This window comes from Oncorhynchus nerka, linkage group LG3 (assembly GCF_034236695.1).
Source record: "Oncorhynchus nerka isolate Pitt River linkage group LG3, Oner_Uvic_2.0, whole genome shotgun sequence".
Lineage (NCBI taxonomy): Eukaryota > Metazoa > Chordata > Actinopteri > Salmoniformes > Salmonidae > Oncorhynchus > Oncorhynchus nerka.
The window spans coordinates 27,667,352-27,682,771 of record NC_088398.1 but is presented as its reverse complement, the minus strand read 5'-3'; the positions used below and the strand labels follow the sequence as shown (position 1 = coordinate 27,682,771).

The following is a 15,420-nucleotide window of genomic DNA, read 5'->3' as shown; positions in this document are numbered from 1 at the left end:
ATATTATGCATTATTTAGTCACAATGAATAGCATCAAATACACTGTATATACAAAAGTATGTGGACACCCCTTCAAATGAGTGGATTCGGCTATTTCAGGCACACCTGTTGCTGGGGAAGGCCCTTGCCTGTTTCAGCATGACAATGCCCCCGTGCACAAAGCGAGGTCCATACAGAAGAAGTTTGGAAGAACTTGACTGACCTGCACAGAGGCCTGACCTCAACCCCATCGGACACCTTTGAGATGAATTGGAACACTGACTGCGAGCCAGGCCTAATCGCCCAACATCAGTGCCCGACCTCACTAATGCTCTTGCGGCTGAATGGAAGCAAGTCCCCGCAGCAATATTCCAACATCAAGTGGAAAGTCTTCCCAGAAGAGGGGTGACCAACTCCATGTTAATGCGCGTGATTTTGGAACGAGATGTTCGACAAGCTGTCTATGGTCTATTCAACTATTTGTCAACAAATAAAAGTTGTTTTAATGCATTCAAACAGCTAAAAATGACCCTGCTAGAGCCAAGCCTGGGGCTAGCAACTGGAAGGTTGTAAGTTCAAACCCCCGAGCTGACAAGGTACAAATCTGTCGCTCTGCCCCTGAACAAGCAGTTGACCCACTTTTCCTAGGCCGTCATTGAAAATAAGAATTTGTTCTTAACTGACTTGCCTAGTTAAATAAAGGTAAAATAAAAAGCCCAGCCATGTACTTAAAAGACACTGATGAAAGGGGAGAGTGTATCCTTCCTTTCTCCTCAGTTACATATGATGAGGATATCATTGAAAGAGAAACCATGCATGGCAAAGAATGAGAAAGTACTTCCTGCCTCTGTGCTCTCGAAACAGGATATGTGTACAATGTAAGCTGTAAAGGTAGGTTACGATGACAATGTGCAGTTCAACCCCCTCAGCTCAGGAATCATATTAGCCTCTCAAGTTGTATTGAGAGGATGGCAGCTTACTGTATAAAACACATACATTCACGGACTCTTGATGTTTTGTGTTTGTTCTTTGTTCTCGCAGCACCTTGGTCTATGTGCATGCTTCCCTTGCTTTGAATGATCTCGTTCTTCTACTTGTGGCAGCCGGGATTGTATGTGTGAGTGAGGTGGGGGGGGGCACAGTGGCCTTGATGAAGGGAGTATAGTGTGTGCATGTGTGCGTGTGCCTGCGTACGTGCATGTGTGTGTGCCTGCATGCGTGCATGCGTGTCATCTGCATGAGTGAGTGTGTGCCTGCGTGCAAGTTGGCGTGCATGTGTATGTCGAGGAGAATGGGTTTCAGACAGTGATAATTCTGGTGAAGAGAGGCAGAGGAGGGGTGGGTGGAGGAAGGCGAGCTGAAGAAGACAATCTCAGTGCTGCAGCAGCATCACTGTGTGCTGTATCCATCAGGCTCCCTCCTCCTCCTCCTTCTGCAGTCACTGCTGTTTAAAATGCACTGCCAGAGACACACACACACAGCCCCCACAGGAAATGGGTTCACTTCCTGGGTTGGCTGCTGGCTGCGCAGGAGTCCACTTTCTCATCCAAGATAGGATTAGCATGATATTACATGATTACACCACATGATTATATTAGCGGAGGAGGATGCAACCTGGGACTTCCCAATCAATTGCCTTATTCCCTATCTGAGGCCAGACTTGTCAACACAATCACACACCCAATAAACAATTCATTTTCCACAGCTACATGAACCTGTATCAATATCCACTTCAATGGTCAAATGCAGATGAGACCAATGTGTAATGCCTAGATGTCAAGTCACATTTTATTAATGGTGCATTTCACATCTCAACACATTTTTAAAGAAGAACAGCATTTTGATGCTTGTGTGACGCTGGTGTTCACGACCAACTCGGGTTGGTTACCTGTTCTGTTGCCATTGATAGCAGGGGTTGTTGGGATGTAATGCCTTGTGTTGCACGGCCAAGGCCTGTGGTCGGATATATTTCCCGGTCCTCAACGTGGCTAAAATAGCATGATCAATGGTGGGGGCGGATCCTCTCTCTAAAGCCACAGTGGAACTTGATAAGAGGGAAAATCAAGCAGTGCTTTTAAAAAGACAGCGAGGGGGAGGACAGAAAAAGTGAGAGAGAGGGGGAGAGAGAGAGAGAGAGAGAGAGAGAGAGAGAGAGAGAGAGAGGGGGGGGGGAGGGAGGGAGAGAGACAGAGTGAGAGAGGAGGGAGGGAAGAGCACATTAAGGAAACTGATAAAAAATGACAAAGGATAGAGGATAGAAAACAGAGGGTAAATAAAGTGTTAGTTATTTGCCTCTTATTCAAAACAAGTAATCTGACACATCACATGAATAGTTGATATTGGATAGCATTATGGTGGGGATTGCGTGTGCTCATGATGTGGTCATTGGCCGTGAGGTAACAAAGCACTCCCTTTCAATCCCTGTGGTAAGGCAGTAAGGTTCTCGGTGTACACCAAACAGCTGACAATTAGCAAGGAGTCAATAATGTACTGGGAGCTAATTGAGCACAAGGGGCTGTGGTGTCAGTCAGTTGTGTAACACACCTTCACTGTTACGGCAAGCTAGCCCAACTACAGGACTTTTATAAATGTAGTCTGTCGCGTTCCTGTATGAGTGGAATATTACAAAGTGTAAGGCATTGTGGTGAATACAAGTAGAATAGCTATTAAAAGCCCGCCCTGAGGTTAGGAACAGCATGTGTGTGTGTCTGCATGTGTGTGTATGTGTGTGTGAGTGCGTGTGTGTGTGTGTTTTGTGTGTGTGTGTGTGTGCACTACATTCGTTACTTGTGTATGAGTATGAATGAAGCCTAGAGGGTGACATTGATTCGAATGATTCATTGAAGTTCTGCTACAACCCTGAAGCAGTTATTGCAGTGTGAATAAAGAACCGCAATAGGACGTTTGACAAATGACAGAGAAGCCTCTTGAATGACTGGCTTACAGAGGACACCTTGTCTCTTGACCCTCCCTGCCTCTCAGATGGTAGAGATGAAGGGAGTATTGAGTATGACCCCTCTATTGTGACAAGAAGCATCTCAGAGCACTAGTCTAAAGACACAGCAGAGAAGCTTAAAGAGGAAGGGGGCTCTATGGCCATGTCGTTGTCATATGGCGTTGTGTGTACTGTACACATGTTCAATGCATATGCACTTTTAAAAGGCTAACTATCTATCCCAAAATAATGATTTAGTCGCTTGTCTTTTTTGTGTGTGTGTGTGTGTGTGTGTGTGTGTGTGTGAATATACAGTGCCTTCTATTTTGTGAAGTGCACCAGTTCCTCCTGCAGCAAAGCACCCTCACAACATGATGCTGCCACCCCTGTGCTTCACGGTTGGGATGGTGTTCTTCGGCTTGCAAGCATCCCCCTTTTTCCTCCAAACATAACAATGGTCATTATGGCCAAACAGTTCTATTTTTGTTTCATCAGACTGGAGGACATTTCTCCAAAAAGTATGATCTTTGTCCCCATGTGCAGTTGCAAACCGTAGTCTGGCTTTTTTATGGCGGTTTTGGAGCAGTGGCTTCTTCCTTGCTGAGAGGCCTTTCAGGTTATGTCGATATAGGACTCGTTTTACTGTGGATCGCGAGTAGGAAATGTTAAGATTCCAAATATGGCAAAATACTGTACAGAATATATTACAAGTCATTGGATGATATTTGATTTTGTACCTGTTTCTTCCAGCATCTTCACAAGGTCCTTTGCTGTTGTTCTGGGATTGATTTGTACTTTTCGCACCAAAGTACGTTCATCTCTAGGAGACCGAATGCATCTCCTTCCTGAACGGTATGACAGCTGCATCGTCCCATGGTGTATCTATTGTTTGTACAGATGAACGTGGTACCTTCAGGCGTTTGGAAATTGCTCCCAAGGATGAACCAGACTTGTGGAGGTCTAAAATGTTTTTCCTAAGGTCTTGGCTGATTTCTTTTGATTTTCCAATGATGTTAAGTAAAGAGGCACTGAGTTTGAAGGTAGGCCTTGAAATACATCCACAGGTACACCTCCAATTGACTCAAATGATGTCAATTAGCCTATCAGAAGCTTCTGAAGCCATGACATCATTTTCTGTAATTCTGAAACAAGTTTTAATGACTCCAACCTAAGTGTATGTAAACTTCTGACTTCAACTGTATATATATATATATATATATATATATATCACATTTACCTAAGTATTCAGACCCTTTGCTCAGTACTTTGTTGAAGTACCTTGGGCAGTCATTACAGCCTCGTGTCTTTTGGGGTATGATGCTACAAGCTTGGCACACCTGGATTTGGGGAGTTTCTCCCATTCTTCTCTGCAGATGCTCTCAAGCTCTGTCAGGTTGGATGGGGAGCGTTGCTGCACAGCTATTTTCAGGTCTCTCCAGAGATGTTTGATCGGGCTCTGGCTGGGCCACTCAAGTACATTCAGAGACTTGTCCCGAAGCCACTTTTGAGTTGTCTTGGCTGTGTGCTTAGGGTCGTTGTCCTGTTGGAAGGTGAACCTTCACCCCAGTCTGAGGTCCTGAGAGCTCTGGAGCAGATTTTTAAAAAGGTTTTTATGATCTCTCTGTACTTTGCTTTGTTATTCTCTGCCTCGGTCCTGACTAGTCTCCCAGTCCTGGAAGCTGAAGAACATCCCCACCTCCCTGACCAAGGCCTGATTGCTCAGTTTAGCTGGGCGGCCAGCTCTAGGGAGAGTCTTTGTGGTTCTAAACTTCTTCCATTTAAGAATGGTGGAGGCCACTGTGTTCTTTGGGACCTTCAATGCTTCAGAAATGTTTTGGTACCCTTCCCCAGATCTGTGCCTCGACACAATCCTGTCTCGGCGCTCTGCAGACAATTCCTTTGACTTCATCGCTTGGTCTTTGCTCTGACATCCACTGTCAACTGTGGGACCTTACATAGACATGTGTGTGCCTTTCCAAATTATGTCCAATCAATTGAATTTACCACAGGTGGACTCCAATCAAGTTGCAGACACATCTCAAGGATGATCAATGGAAACAGAATGCACCTGAGCTCAATTTTGAAGTCTCACAGCAAAGGGTCTGAATTGTTGTGTAAATAAGGTATTGATTTTGTCATTATCGGGTATTGTGCATAGATTGCTGAAAAAAATACATATTGAATCAATTTTCGAACAAGGGCTGTAACCTAACAAAATGTGGGAAAAGTCAAGGGGTCTGAATACTTTCTGAAGGCAGTGTGTATGTGTATGCTCAGGGAAGCCATTGTGAGCTGGAGTGTGGTGTATCAGTGGGCACCGATTCAAGGCTTGTGGTTGATAAGACTCAGTGGCTTAAATCACTGGTACATCAGAAGTTAGGAAGAAGGCTTCTTCCCTATGCATGCAAAGCAAACACCCTCCCTATATACTCACTGCAATGCAGATATGAATCTACCCACAACATAAATTGAATTCAAAGTGGCACAATTTAAAAGTAGTCTCATTTTATCTAGGCCTCTTCGTTTAAATTCAACCTACCATAGTCTAAAGTCAATTTAGGCGGATCAAGAGATAACCCTAAATGTATCTTTCAAATCGGTGTGCTTATACAGCCTTCCTATGCTAGTGAGTCTACAAACATAGGCCAACCTACCAAGCAGATATTTTCTTTCACTGAAACAATATATGACTATTTTACCTTTAACACCACAAGTGAATTCCACTGTATCAAAAACAATAGAGTAGGTTACAAACATATCCTGTAGTAATGCAACTAACAAATTAATACACTTTGCTTTTACCAATCATTACAGAATAAAAACGTAATTACACATTCGTAAAGATTTTAATATAGCTAATACATGTTTAATGAATGATAAAATGCCATGGTGTTGTAGCGAACGTATGGAACGGGAAGCTAACTGGGTCTCTGGAAAGGCAAAACTCCGTATGCATCGCACCAATAGGGTAAACTCACTTTGTGGAATTTTAATATGGCTCATTAAACGAGGGCTACACTGCCCCATTCGAAAAGGAAGGTACGTCCCCGTTCTTCAACTAACTTCAGCCTCACGGTGCAATCCCATGGCCCCACTTCTGACACCGATATAGCTCATTTAGAGCGTGGGAAGCGAACCCGGGTCTCTGAAAGGTATACACCCTACGTATCCTGCCAATATGTTAACTCGGTGGGAATCGTATAGCGTGGGTCGCTACAGTATATTACTTATAATTACCTAGGCCAATTAGAAGTTAGACTAGTTCATCTAGGCTATTTGTTTGGGATTTATCTGATTCCTCTGTCTGTAACTGCATGCATTCCAAACGGCTTCTATCTACGACGTGCGTAAGCAGGTTTGAGAACCTGTCTGAATTGAATCCAAATGATAACACATTGATAGTCAATATGTTGGCGAATATACAAGTGTTGGGCCAACATGTCATGTCGTCGTGTATGTCAACCGAATATTTGATTTAGTATAGTATCAATAACTTTGTGCTGATGGAGACAATAGTAAATAGTTCATTTAATGCGGGAGAGACCATCCACAGGCACTGAAAGGTGTATCCATGAAACGACCGAGGCGCAAACGTCTTGGTTTTGCTCCTAATGGAACACAGTCCAGGAAATAGGCTCTACTTAGGAGTTAAAGAAGCAATTGGAGGCTTTGCTTATCGTCATCGCTCGAGAGGAATCAAGCTCTTAGTGCATTGAATACTTGGGAGACCGATGACTATCCCTGTGTCACAGTGGTTTCGACTCACTCAATCATATGCACTTCAACATACAGCGCATGCTTTCACCTTTTGCGTTCGCCTATTCTTCGGGAGTGCTTCCAGGATATGTTTTGATCACACACTTGCACACAGGTACGTAACAATATTAGATTACATTGATGTTTCGCTTCCGTGTGTTTGGTGAGGGTTCTGAATGGCAGCCGAGTCGAAGAGTAGGAGTTGGAGCAAATACGAACCTATTAATTTAACCTACGTGAGACTATATCAAACAAACACAACAAACATTCCATTATCAATAGTCTGGATCTATAACAACATGCGTACGTGGTTTATATCATATGGGTTTGGATAGAGCTGCCCTAATGTATGCTACCTTTGCTTTGTCATATTCTTGAAATGTGAAGTTGAAAAGGTTGCTCTGTAATCATGCAACATCAAAACCCAAAGGGATTAATCCGATTGGAGGAACGTTAGGGGAAGTGCATGGTTGACTAGATTCATGTTTGTTGTTTTTATAATCGTAGTAAAGTATTAAATGAATATTTAATCGACTTTGTTGTTTGTTCCTTAAAACAGGCAGAGACAGATGAAAGCACATCCATATTAGGAAGTCGAATGTCCTACACATAGGTCTAATGGACATGCCATAGCTGTCATTTAGTGAGAGGAACATGACACACATTTCATGCGTTCATAATAACTGATTTTGAGCTCGCCGACTCAAAAGTCGCCAACATGTTAAATAGCCTACCAACAAAATTAGTTGGAGCTCATTACAAATTCGAGTCTATGGGGGGGTGCAAAACATGTGGCGGGGGTGTGGAGTCGAAAGATGCTGGGTGGGGGGTGTCGGAATCAGATGGAGCACAACTTTTGAACTACGTGTCTTATTGTCCTTTATAAACTTCAATGCGCCATTGTAGACGGAGGTCCTATGCTCTATATGGGGAAGCCTAAACAAACAACTATTCTCCCGTTCTCCTATGCATGGAGATGTGTGTGACATTGTGGAAGGAAAAAAAGCAGGAGGGCTGTGACGTCACAATCACAAAGTAGTGTCCACGTAGGGCAAGGGAGCAAATCACACGTCTGCACACAGATGTCTGGTAGAAACAATTAGGCTACGCTTAGACTATTCAAACCTCATATATTAAAAATATATATATATATATTTTTTAACATGTATTTGCTTATTTGACTGGTTTTATTTACTAGCAGACTACAAAGATTAACATTCGGTAAAGGCTATAGGCACAATACCCAAATATATTGCCGTATAGGCTAACAAATGAAATATGAAGTTCCAAGCCATTTAAGCCAGCTGTAAGTTAGTATGCGATGCATAACGTTGCAGGGACGTCACGCCGGGGCTCTACATTCTTAGCGCAAGTGACACGAGAGAGGAAGAGAGCCGGTGACAGACAAACAGACAGGGACAGAGAGCATTGAACCTGTACAGTCCTACGGCAACGAGACCACCGCGAGTAAAATACGCCAGAAACGTGCCATGCAATGTAAATAAGTCATTGATAGAATCAAAAGATGAGTGGAACCGGCACTCTCAAAATATAGTGCCCCAAGTTGCCTTAGGCCTATCTGGAGTCATTCCCTCATATTGCATAACCATACCTCTCGTAAGGGGAAAACGGTTGTCTACTGTTACTGGGAAAGGAAGTTGTTAAATACATATTATTGTTGCTGGTTGCAGGTCGGAATGGTATTATAGCCTCAGACAAACGTATTTGACTCAGTGAATACAGTGTTACTTGATGAGGAATGGGAGTGGTCATTCAATTAGGCTACTATTTTGTTTTATTTGCCTGTGCCCTGATTTGAAGAATGTCATAACATCAAAACATGGCTGTTTTGTTTCGTGGACATTGCAACAACGTATAAGTATAGCAGTGAACTTGTCTGGCTACATGTAAAATCAGAGTTGAGTGTTTTGAATGACCCTGCGTGCTGAAAAAAAAGTTACGATATAGTTAGAAACTTGAAAGGTGGAAAATAATTTGACGTATTTGATAGAAAGCAGGCTAATAACGGTGCAGAATGCAGCATTGGAGACAGTGTCCTTAGACTTCCCACGTGTTTTACAGGATGCAGTTGTTGTTGTCTCTGGCGGCGTCAGGTTTCAGACGTATAGGAAAATTGTATTCACCTTTCAAAAGTCCGCTGATGAAAATCGTTTTTTTTTCTTCTTATTTTAGATACACAAAATCATCCGTGACATTTGGACATGATCGTAACACACGACGTAGCCTAATTGTATTCTCCCTCAGAACTGAGTAGCCAACGAAATTAGAATGATAATCCACTGGAGTCCACCTGTCGTAATAGGCCTACATATTATTCTCAAATTCATTACAGTTAAAAACGTTTCAATCCAACCTTTTAATGCGAGTAAATTACATGTTGCATAAAAACATGTCATGACAGGCCTGATGGAAACATCACATTTGTTGGTAAGCTTTCCAAATGTTAACTAAACAAATACACTAAGGCATGGTGGGATCTTTTTGTGTTGGCACAATTAATGATGCGAGAAATGGCTCTGGGAACGCTTTTGTGCGCAAATATTGGTATAATAACCTTTATATCGAAGTACATTTGGAGTCACGAAATGACATGTTATTTGATGCTCCCACTACGATTCGGCAACGCATGCAGTTTCTTAGGCTACAGATGAAATAACAGGTTGGTGAAAGTGCAAGGTGGCAAGCTTGATGCACTTTTCCAATAAATGTCGAGGGTCTTATTCTGGTGACATGATGATCAATACTTGGCTGCAGTTTGACAAATAAAACTATTTGTTAAACTCGCTCTTTTGTCTGTACTAATCTCATCATGTGGACCATACCTGCCCTGTTGACTTAAAAAAAAAAATAATTAAGTTGGGAGTTCAGTCAAATAACAAATTCCTATTTTCAATGAAGGTTTAAGAACAAGGAACACAGCAGCAGAACGACAGATTTTTTGCCATGTCAGCTCGGGGCTTCGATCTTGCAACCTTTCGGTTACTAGTCCAACGCTCTAACCACTAGGATACCTGCTGCCCCTACACGCAAGATGTTGGCTAGAGCACATGTGAGTGTGCCAATACCGGAGTGGGCACAATAGCTAAATAAAGCAACAACAAAGAATGTGACAAAACCATCTGTAGAGTTGAAAATGCGATGGAAACCCATTTCATTTGTATTTTTTATTAGGTACATGGGAATTTAACTGCAAAAGTTGTTCTTATGTGCACTACTTTTATGTGCACAAACACTTTTATGGTTACTACATGATTCCATATGTGTTATTTCATAGTTTTGATGTCTTCGCTATTATTCTGCAACGTAGAAAATAGTAACAAAATAAAGAAAAACCCCTTGAATGAGTAGGTGTGTCCAAACCCCTGACTGGTACTGTATATACATGTTCAGAGATTTGTGATGACATGCATGTGCATGTGGCATCTCCAAATCTCACAAATATAAGTTTAAATATATGAAAATAGGAACACGGTGGCCATGTTTAACATGCTTTCTCCATCTTGATTAAATATCTATTTATTTAAAGATCAACGTTGTAGCAACATACTGTACCATGATCCACAGCTGATCATGTTGGAGCTACAAAAATGCACAGCTTCACAGAAGAAAGCCACTGGTGGAAAAGCCCTGTTGCAATGAAGTCACATTGTAGCACATACAATGACCCAACAGAGATTGTATTTGATTGGGAAAGAGGGATACCTAGTCAGTTGCTCAACTGAATGCGTTCAACCGAAATGTGTCTTCCGCATTTAACCCAAACCCTCATAATCAGAGATGTGCGGGGGGCTGCCTTTAAAAACAACCACGTCATGGGCATCCAGGGAGCAGTTGTTATTGTCTTGCTCAAGGGCAGAATGGCAGATTTGTCCAACTCGCTGGCTCAGGGAGTTACTGGCCCAATGCTTTTAACCACCAGGCTACCTGCCTTTTACCATCATGCTTTAAAAAAAAAAATCTTGACTCCAAATGAATGACGAATAAATTGAAATGTTAGTCTTCCTTAAGTAGATTGTGTGCTTTCTTTACTTTCTCTTGGCCTATCACACTTAAACTCTACACACTGTACCATGAAATGTCTTTCAAAGACGTTTTGTCATAGTTCCCCCTCCCGTTCTCTATCTGTAGGAGTCAAATGAGTGATTTCATTTTTTGAGCCGAATGTGTTCTATCGGCCTATGTGAAACAATGAGGACAAGGCAGGCCTTTGTGCTGGCTGCAATGCATTTTTTACCCATGTGAATGGTGCCTCACATTCCACAGCAGCAGGCCCTAGCTGAATGGCACCAGGCCCTAGCTGAATGGCACCAGGCCCTAGCTGAATGGCACCAGGCCCTAGCTGAATGGCACCAGGCCCTAGCTGAATGGCACCAGGCCCTAGCTGAATGGCACCAGGCCCTAGCTGAATGGCACCAGGCCCTAGCTGAATGGCACCAGGCCCTAGCTGAATCGCACCAGGCCCTAGCTGAATCGCACCAGGCCCTAGCTGAATCGCACCAGGCCCTAGCTGAATGGCACCAGTAACTCCCTCTGCTGTTTTCATTACTGATTACTCCTATTGGGCTTTTTGAACCACACACACACACACACACACACACACACAGGGGTCATACACATCTTAGTATATTTTATATCATCACATTATGGAAGATCCATAGAACCCCATTTGGTTATGCATCTTAATTTCCTGTGTATCCCGTCTCTTTGTCCGGATAACCTGAGGTGCAACACTCAACAGTTGTGTGTCTTTTGTTTCCTCAATTTTTGTCTACCCTGGCAACACCTTAATGGGCTAGGCTGATGTGGTAAACACACCACACCCCTACTACATTCTAGGAGATTTAAGATACTTAATGTTGTTGCATAACCTGTATCCAGAGTAGAAAATACTTCCTATAGTCTTTTATCCATACACACAGTGTTGACTCATTTTTTTGTGTGGCTCAACTTGGTTTGGGTAAAACAGCTAAAACAGCTATTTGTTTTTATTAAATTAATTTACTGTAATGGAATCTGTACCTGGCGGCTGTCTACAGACAATCCCATAATTAGTTTATCGGCAGACAGATAGGTAGTGGTACCTGGCTGTGTTAGTTTGTGGCCATGGCATTGATTTCAGCTGCACAGTAAGACTCCTCCTGTGAAAGGGCAGTCTCTCTCTGCCAGTTCAGAAAGACTGTGGCTCCTGGATTAAATTATAAATGAGCCCCTCCATAGGAAACTCATTGCTTATGTCCTCAGTATAATCAAAAGGAATGTATTTGGCAAAAAGACTGACTGCAGTCCCTTTAAGGCACTGCTGTATCTTCTCTCATCATCACTACACACACGCACACACACACACACACGCGCACACACACACACACACACACACACACACGTGTTTTCTCCTAATTCTGAGCAAAGGGTAACAGGTGGGTGTGTAATCCCCATATTTGGGTCACACCTGCAACCCCATGGCTGGATCAATGAAATGCCATGCTACGTAAGCATGGGCTTGATAGTAAGCTATCTAGCAAGATATCTGGCCAAATTAGACCCGAAGAAAATGATTTAGTCATCGTGGGATTAGGGGTTAGAGGAGAGGAGCGGGGTTGGAATGAGGTCGGGGGGAGGCTGGGGCCGAGGGATTTAACATGGCACATTTGAGACTGCATGGTTAGCTAGTCAAGAGGCTGTGCTATTGTGATGGGGTAACATGTAATATGGTGTATTGGTAACACTTGATAACACACCTTCATGAATAAGCATTCAAAATAACATTTTCATAATTTGTTAGAAGCATTGTCAAAAAGTGTTACCGTTGTGTTTCAGGGACTGTTGTAGTGAGACTGATTTTGGAACGCTGAATCTGAGATTGAATGAGGAGTTTCAACGGAACATTTGATTGGGTGATTTCGAGACTACCTAGTGTGTGTTTAGTGTCCTTCTGACACATAAATGCTTCCCTTCCAATTAACACATCATGCCTATTATTGGCCATTCGTCTCACATGAGAGAGTGAGAGAGAATGCTTGAACAACACCATGTTGATTATGCATCTGCCCCACTCCTGGCGAGTCAATAACCCCCACAGCAGATCACAAATACATTCATAAAACACTCCTTTGATTAATACTCACAGTAATTATTTGAATCCCCATCGGTTGTGGTATGCTGAAGTAAAGGAGCATATGTCTAATAGATTGTTTGCCTGCTCTGTGAACATTGTTGCTCTGATTGCTAAGGGATTAAAGAAGAGAAATACGATTAGGGAGAAGTAGCCCTGAGTCACGTGGATGCAATCAGGGATTGGAAAGAGACTCTCTGTGTCTGTGTCTGTGTGTGTGTGTGTGTGTGTGTGTGCGCTGGGGCGAGCTCATTGTCCAGCCCAGATGTCACTAGCGACTAGCTCACTGGTATTATCGATCCCCTTTTTTTTATAGACCCACTGCTCAATAGAATAATGGCATTATAAGCAGACGTTGAGTTGAATAAGACCAACATGATACAGTTGAAAAATGACTGTGATGAAACGCTCGCTAATAGAATCATATTTTGTCTTTGATCAGTTACCTTCTTCCATTGCCTTTTTTAATTCAAATGACAAAGGTCATCAAATGAAATTGATTGAATTGGGCCTTTAGCTTTTGAACATGACTTTTCCATCAACAAAGAAAACCTTTTGGTAAAAAAAAAAGTCCCGGTCGATCAAATGATAATCATTAAATCAATAATAAGTGGGATATGAAGGAGGTCATTGCTCCTGTTTTGTCTACATTAACAGGTAATATGTCCTCGATATGTTTGTTTTAGCCTTTGGTATCTCTCTATGCAGATGGACAACCTATGTTTTTATCTCTATCATCCCATCTGGTAGTGACTGTCTTGACTGCATCGACTCGATGTACAGAAGCTAGCCAAGCTAGCAACCTAGGCTAATTGACGCTATTCTGTTGCACTTCCCCTTCCTTGTCCACCACAACTCCATTCAGATGAAACAGCAGCCTACCCGGTGGCTGCTCGTTGTAGCCTACTCCTTCTCATTTAACTAACTTAATTCTGTCATTTTAATTCCATTTTTGCATTGATTAGAGATCTCTCACGTCGGCTGCTACACATGGAGCCACTGACGGTACCACTTTGATCTGCCAACAATAACAACAAACGTGTGACATCTCTGTAGGTTTCGCAAGTGTTCAAACGCTACTGTCCGTTCGGGTGTTCAAATAACCGTGCCCATCTCTACCTAACACTAGTAGTGGCCTGACACTATTCATCCTGACACTGCCTTCCACTGGCCATGCCTCTGCGTCTGTCTCTGCTGTGTGACGGAGGCTGTGGCCTTCCTCACGACCTTGTTCATATTTGATGAGCCACCGCGAGTCGCTAAGCCCCAGCCAGCTCTAAACACCCAACCGTAAGGTCTGAAGAGAGGAGAGGTGGAGGGTGGGAGGGGTAAAGGGGTAGAGAGGTGGAGGGATAGAGGGGTAAAGGGGTGGAGAGATGAGGACACTACGAACTTAATCCAAACCCGGTGTTCTGAAGGTCAACAAAGTGGGGGGGGGGGTTGGGGCAACGATGGCTTCAGCCTATATCTCATTCGAATCTCGAGAGGCGACCCCCCCCCCCCCCTTTTTTTAAAACAACGTTGGTTTAAAAACACATGCTACTGTTTTTCTGCCACGAAAGTGGTGCTTCGATTTTCCTTTGAATCCCAGTCGGGTACTAGAGCTCTTATACTTGTAAGCAAACACGTCATTTAGCTGAGATTTATGTACAGTGGGACAACTAGCTGGCATGTTATTTCTGCTGGTCCATGAAGTGAACAGCAGGAGACGTGGTCCTGCTGTGAGTGAGGCTGCTTCGTGGTGGTTAGTGAATGCTCTTATTAGATTAGATTAGCACGGCATCGTAGGCTGGACAGGCTCACACAAAGACCACACCCAATAGTCACAGTCACACATACAAACAGCCCAGCAGACTCATTGAAGCATATTTAAAGTGGCTATACAGAACTTTTGCCTCTGGGTTGCACTTGAGCCAAAAGGGGTCACGTAAAACAGACGGAAATATTGTCAAGAAAATACCGCATTTGAAAGAAAGGGGCATATATTTCCACACCCGTGAGCCAAAACATATGTTGTTTACCTAAAACAAAGGATCTGCTTTGTCATCCCTAATAATTGTGGATGACAAGTAAACTCGAAATAGAACAGAGTTATGTCTCTGCTTTCCACTTAACTTGAGTTCTACGAGGATGATCTAGTTTCTAGACGAGGACACTGGGTAGATGTGTGCTTTGAGAGTGGAACAGGATGGATGTAGGCCTAGTTATTGTGCTCTTTGGAGCCTGGTGATGTTCGATGTCTGAATGACTTAGGGAAACAAGCTGGAAATGTCTCTGGGCTACAGCTGATCATTCACTAAAGAGGACCTGATCATTAGCCATTGATGTCAACCCAACCTTGCATGACGGAGGGCGATATTTATGTTCCTATTTGTATGGGTGTGTATTGGGTTGTGTGTGTGTGTGTGTGCGTTCGTGCTTGCGTGTGTGTGTGAGGGAGGGGTCCCCCAGTAGCCAGGCCCAGCTGTGTTTAAACACATTGCTTCACTAGAAGTGTGTTTCTGTGTGCCTACGTACGCAAGTGTGTAATAAAGTGATAATCAATGTTGCTTTCATGCACATTATAGTATTTCTCCCCCCCCCCCAAAAAAACCCTGAAATGTTCGTTATGGTTGTGTTC

General features: G+C 43.1%; 1 protein-coding gene across 1 annotated transcript in view; it reads left to right on the top strand.

Moving 5' to 3' along the window:
- Nucleotides 1–6,124: 6,124 nt before the first annotated feature.
- The window catches only part of LOC115106087 (zinc finger protein 516-like), a 52,364-nt gene continuing 43,068 nt past the window's right edge, over nucleotides 6,125–15,420 (top strand). Inside the window, 1 exon segment of the mRNA XM_029628657.2 lies at nucleotides 6,125–6,785. The gene's annotated coding sequence lies outside the window, so the exon portion shown is untranslated.